The sequence below is a fragment of the Gekko japonicus genome, unplaced genomic scaffold (genome assembly GCF_001447785.1).
Source record: "Gekko japonicus isolate JY-2015 unplaced genomic scaffold, Gekko_japonicus_V1.1 scaffold520, whole genome shotgun sequence".
In the NCBI taxonomy this organism is placed as follows: Eukaryota; Metazoa; Chordata; class Lepidosauria; order Squamata; family Gekkonidae; genus Gekko; species Gekko japonicus.
Genome location: NW_015169188.1, coordinates 658,794 through 664,793, shown reverse-complemented (window position 1 = coordinate 664,793; position 6,000 = coordinate 658,794). Strand labels below are relative to the sequence as shown.

The following is a 6,000-nucleotide window of genomic DNA, read 5'->3' as shown; positions in this document are numbered from 1 at the left end:
ATCCGGAGGCTGCAACTGGTGCAGAATGCTGCGGCCAGGCTGTTAATGGGTCTCTCTAGAAGGGACCATATACAGCCTGTGCTGAAAGCGCTGCACTGGTTGCCAATAGCGTACCGGATTCGCTTCAAAGTGCTGGTATTTACCTATAAAGCCCTATATGGCCTGGGTCCAACCTACCTGAGGGACCGCCTTTCCCCGTATGTTCCCCCAAGAGCACTACGGTCTGGGGCCCAAAACTTGTTATCTATTCCGGGCCCCAGGGATGTGAAATTGACGGAGCTCTTCCACCAGGCTTTTGAGTAGGGGCCGCTGCCCCCCCCATTATGCTACCATCTGGGGGGGGGCTGGTGGAGGCCTTGAAAAGAGCCCGGGAAGATCTTTTGGAACATCTGAATAAATAGCGACACTATAGACTGTCTCCTACTATCCCGCCATCTTTTGGGGGGTTGGGAGTCCTGGTTTCACCGAGCACTTCCATGTGATTGAGGATGGGTTTTTAAATTGTATAATATGCTTTTAAAATGTATATATTTTGGTAATTTTGTATTGTTGTTTTATGTTGCAAGTTTTATCTTGCCTGTAAGCCGCCCTGAGCCCTACAGGGGAGGGCGGAGTATAAATTTAAATAATAAATAAATAAATAAATACCCTATCACAAATTTTGTTCGTCTTTAAGGTGCTACAGGACTCTGTTTAAAAATGTTCCACAAAGTTTCCATGTTCTGCAGGGTACAAATTCTGGTCCACACAAATTAAATTTAAAAATCTAAGGTGCAAGAATTTTCCTGTAGTGCTGCACTACTGCAAAAGTGCCACTTCCTTGTCTGTTTTGCCTCACTGAATTCTTTGATCTGATCGTGATAACTTCATGTAGGGGAAGAAGAAGAAGAAGAAGAGATTGGATTTATACCCCGCCCTTCACTACCGAAAGGTGTCTCAGAGTGGCTTACAAACTCCTTTCCCTTCCCCTCCCCACAACAGACACCCTGTGAGGTTGGTGGGGCTGAGAGAGCTCTGACAGAAACTGCTCTTTTCCAAGGACAGCTCTTATCAGAACTACGGCTTGCCCAAGGTCATCTAGCCAGGTGCAAGTGGAGGAGTGGGGAATCAAACCCGGTTCTCCCAGATTAGAGTCCGCGCACTTAACCACAACACCAAACTGGGAGAGGACAGCTGAATGCCCTATCATAGCCCTCAAGTCCAAGATATTAGAACCTATAACTTTTGATGTGATTGGATAAGCTAAACTTGCCAGCCTATGGGAAGAAGTGGGCACACTGATAGCCCATCTCCATCATTTCTGAGCAATCAAGGTTTGCTAAATACATTATACAAAGGATAATCAGACCATTTTTAGACAAGTGAAAGCAAGGGAATTGCAGGGCAAAAATTAGAAAAACTGCAACCTGTTGTGTACCATACCAGTATCGTTTTTGCTGGTCATTAGACCAAGAAATAAAGGTATAATTTCCTCCATTGGTCTATGATTCTGCATTTGAAAAAATTTATGAGACCCACATTTTCAGCATCAGCTTATTAAAATACACATTTGTAAATGTTGCTTCTTGAATATATATCTACACAATCTAGCTAGCTTTTTCATATTTGGTACCATTATAACCATGAGAGAAAGTTAACAAAAGATATCTAATGTGACCCATTTTAAGATGACATTGTCCTGTCTTAAAGATCTGAAAAGGCCCCCTTTGCCATGCTGTAGTGGATCACACCATGGAAATCTTGATTATTGAACTTTATTTTGCTGTATCGTATCCTCATGGTTTGTCTTAGGTTTTAATTTATAATAATGTGGATTTGAAATTGTAATATGCTGAATTATTGTGTTTTGATTGTTGTAAGCTGCCCTGAGCCGTGTTTGGCAGGGAATGGAGTGGGATAGAATTTTATTTATTTAGATTCACTAGGCTGCCCTTCCCTATAAGTGGGGCTCAGGGCGGCTTACAACAGAATAGCATACAATAAATAATTTAAATTAAAACCAACATTAAAACTACCAAAAAAAGATCAAATAAAACAGTATACAGTCCAAGATGGCGGTGGGAAATTCAGCTCTCCAGCAGGGTTCCCTCTAAGCTGAGTCAGTGTGAGCTAGCTCACAGTTTTTTAGCCTCTGGCTCACACATTTTTGTCTCAGCTCAGGAAGGAGGGCTCCAGAGCAAACTAATTAATGCAGCAGCCAAATTATTTGCTCACTACTTTAATGCCAGTAGCTCACAAAGTAGAATTTTTGCTCACAAGACTCCACAGCTTAGAGGGAACACTGCTCTCCAGCCTCCTTAGGGTAAGAGGTTGTGAGGGAGAGGGAGAGTATATGAAAGTGCCAGATGTCATACTGTCCCCATTGCTGTCCTCAACTGAATGCCTGGCGGAACAGCTCTGCCTTACATGCCCTGTGGAATGGTAGTAATTCCTGCAGGGCACGGATGTTTTCTGGCAGAGAGTTCCACCAGGCAGGGGCCAGGGCTGAAAAAGCCCTGGTCCTGGTTGAGGACAGCCGGATCTCTCTCTGGCTGGGGACCACCAGGAGATTCTTATTCCTTGAGCGCAACACTCTTCCAGGAGCATACTGAGAGAGGCAGCCCCGAAGGTATGTAGGTCCTTGACTGCTAAGGGCCTTGAAGGTCAAGACCAAAACCTTGAACCTGATACAGTGCTCCACTGGAAGCCAGTGCAGTTCATGCAGCACAAGTTGGATGTATGCTGTCTGAGGGGTCCCGGTAAGGACCTGCATGGCTGCGTTCTGGACCAGCTGGAGCTTTTGAGTCAGGCGCAAAGATAGGCCCATGTACAGCAAATTATAGTAGTCTATCCTGGAGGAGACAGTTGCATGGATTACTGTGGCTAGGTCGGGGCAAGAGAGGTAGAAAGCCAGTTGCCTAAATTGGCACAGTTGGAAAAATGCCGGCTTGGCAACCTTTGCAACCTGGGCCTTCATAGACAAGGAGGGATCCAATGTTATACCCAGGCTCTTGACAGTCTGTGCTGGTGACAGAGGCACACCCTCAAGAGGGAATTGGCAACCTAACTAAGGCTCCCCCCCCCCCAAGCCACAGAACCTCCATCTTACCTGGATTCAGTTTCAGCCAACTCTGCTTTAACCATATTACCACAGCATCCAAACCCTCGCCCAAATTCCTGGGGACTGTATCCGGCTGCCAGCCCATCAACAGAAATAGCTAGGTGTCATCGGCATATTGATGTCACCCCAGCTGGGTGAGGGGGAGAGAAGTGCCCCCTAAGGAACCCTGAATTCCAGTGGGTACCTTGGGGAGTTTAAACAAAAATGAAGGGAATGTGAGGGTCATAACTCATTCCTTTGAGCCTTTCTGTCTGATGACTTTTTTTCTCCATAAAAAGCTTAGGAAAGCAAGTGGCGAATCAGAAGGATATAGCAGGGAAAGGGAAGTCCTTTTGCACTCTGATTCCAATCCCTTCTTCTATCAACTATTGGTGGGAGAGAGAACTATGGGGAGGACGCAACTAGATTAGCTTTGGAGATGGGGGAGTTTATTAGTATATTTCTTTTCAATTTGTTTCTTTTCAAGCAAAGATTTTTATATTAGGTTTTATCAGGCCTGTAGCTACAGTGGGGCCTCCCAGGGCCTGCTCCCCCCCATGACTTACTGCCAAGCCCCCCCCCAACTTCCCATCCACCACAAGCTCCCCAACTTCCAACTTTTAATTTTATTTATGGTGCTCCCTTGGGGGTGTGTGTGTCTGTGCAGGGTGCCCCCTGACTTATTTAAAGGCCCCCTGAATTAAAAAATCTTGGTTATGGGCCTGGGTTTTATGGCTTTAAATACATGACATATATTGACTGCATTGTAAACTCCCAAGTCCCACTGTGTACCGTGGAGCACCATGCATAGGACTATAACATAGGTCCTCTGATTTAGGACTCAGAGTTGGTGCCTTGTGATTCCCCCCCCCCCTCTAATCTTGTTTCAAGAATGGACTCCTGTGAGCAAAAAAATCTACTTTGTGAGCTATTGGCATTAAAATTATGAGCGAGCGATTTGGCGACTGCATAAATTAGTTTGCTCTACAGCCATCCTTCCTGAGCCAAGACAAAAATGTGTGATCCTACTTAGTTTGTTGTACTAGCTATTTTATTTTGCAGTGCAATTCTAAGCAGGTCTACTTTGAATCCTACTCAGGTATATTTAACGTGGTTTATTCCCAGGAAGGTGACACTGATAGTCGCAGTAATGTTTGCATTTTCTTCTTATCATTAAGTTTTTTGGTTAAACAACAAAACTGTAGACTGCATGAACCTTAGGATAAAATTTGTCACTTGCTTCAAAGGTTAACTTCCATGGATTAGAGCCTGCCTCTTGGTTGCATGCATGTAGCCAGTCCTTACTAGGCAAAAATAAATGCAAAACTGAAAATAAAAAAAATTGTGAAAAGGCTCAGCAGGATCAGAGGACCAAGAAATGTCATGGGGGGGGGGAGAGGATAAACACATTACTGACTAAAGTAGGGTTACCAGATGCCCTCTTTTTAGAAGATATGTCCTCTTTTTTTGGTATCCATCCTCTTCTGGGCTCTTTTTAAAACACTGAGGAAAATGTTCTCTTTTGGGGTTGGAAGGTCAGGAATATTTCTAGTTAGTAGCAATTTGTTGTCGAAGGCTTTCAAGGCTGGAGTTCATTAGTTGCTGTAGATTTTCCGGGATGTGTGGCCGTGGTCTTGGCATTATAGAACCTGACGTTTCGCCAGTAACTGTGACTGGCATCCTCAGAGGTATAAACACAGAAAGTTGGAATACTCTCTATGTCAAGGTGAGAAGAAAATGGTAGGCAGTAAATTTATATCTACTCCAGAAGGTGGGTAGGGCTGAGTCATCCCCAGGCTATGGACATGCTAATGGAGGAGCCTTCCTGAGGAGGTTCTTTTGTTTCCTGAGGATCTTTGCGTCCAACCCCACGCCTGTGTCTCGGCCGGGCTCTCGCTAATTCATGGGTCCGGCTCCGCTCTCTTGCTGTGCGAAAAGCAGTCCCGTTGCAGCCGGAGCTCCCGCTAGGGGGCGTGGGGTATTCTGCATCGCCCGGGAGGCGCAAGGGAAGGGGATGCGGACGGGGCCATTTGTGCTGGCAGAAGAGGGGGGAGTGATGGAGCGCGTTCCGCGCGGGGAGGCCTCTGGCGGGGCGGCCGTATAGCGGGATGGGCCGGGGAGGCCTAGGCTGCGGCTCTGGGGCGGCGCCCGAGTAGCGGGCCGCGGCGACTACGGGCCTGTGTTCGTGGCCGGCCAGCGGGGGTTGATGAAGTGGTTGGTTGTGGCCGCCGGGGGCCGAGGCGCGGCGGGGTCAGTTCTCTTTAGTGTTTGCCGATGTTGGAGGCGTCACCAAAGTGTCTCTGGGAACCAGGTAACCGAGGCCGTGGAGGGTGCCCGGAGGGGCCCCGCTGGGACACCGGGAGGGACCGGGTGAGACCACGGGCTACAAGCGCTGCGGCGCCCGGGCGAAGGAGGTGGGCAGGAGGAGGAGATGCGGGTGCCGCCGTGGCTGCCAGCAGGCGAGAGAGAGAGAGAGACGCCGCCTCCCTCACCTTCCGCCTCTGTCCCGGTGGCAGCTGCCGGTGGGGTGGCAGGGGACTGGCGGGGGGGGGGGGAATGGAAGCGCCGTCGGCGGAGGCCTGGCAGAAGGAGAGCGACTTGCTGCGCCTCAGCCTCTCTCTCCCGGCTGCCTGCCCCAGGAAACGCCCCCCCCCCGCCAGGAGGGGGAGGGGGCTGTCGTCTCGCTCACGATACAGGTCGGCTACCTTTTGGGCAGGGGGCAGCAGGCACACAGGTGAGATCGAGCTCTGCCTTGCGGGATGCACGCCTCCCCCCTCCCCCCGCCTCCTGGCAACGGGAGCTGCAGGGTTTGAAATGAGTGAAGTGCGCTCGTTGTTTTGTGGAACTGAAGTGGCTTGGAATAAGTGACGTTCTCTGGAGAAAACTAGTTCTCTTCCCCCTTACAGTGCCCCCCTCCCCCG

General features: G+C 48.8%; 1 protein-coding gene across 5 annotated transcripts in view; it reads left to right on the top strand.

Moving 5' to 3' along the window:
• Positions 1-5,107: 5,107 nt before the first annotated feature.
• Positions 5,108-6,000, top strand: part of STAU2 (staufen double-stranded RNA binding protein 2) — a 241,275-nt gene continuing 240,382 nt past the window's right edge. For 3 of the 5 annotated variants that reach the window (XM_015416212.1, XM_015416213.1, XM_015416209.1), the window contains exon 1: positions 5,108-5,390. The gene's annotated coding sequence lies outside the window, so the exon portion shown is untranslated. Of the gene's footprint in view, positions 5,391-5,427; positions 5,450-5,642; positions 5,814-6,000 lie in introns of those variants that run through there. The other 2 variants (XM_015416211.1, XM_015416210.1) reach the window with 2 other exon arrangements.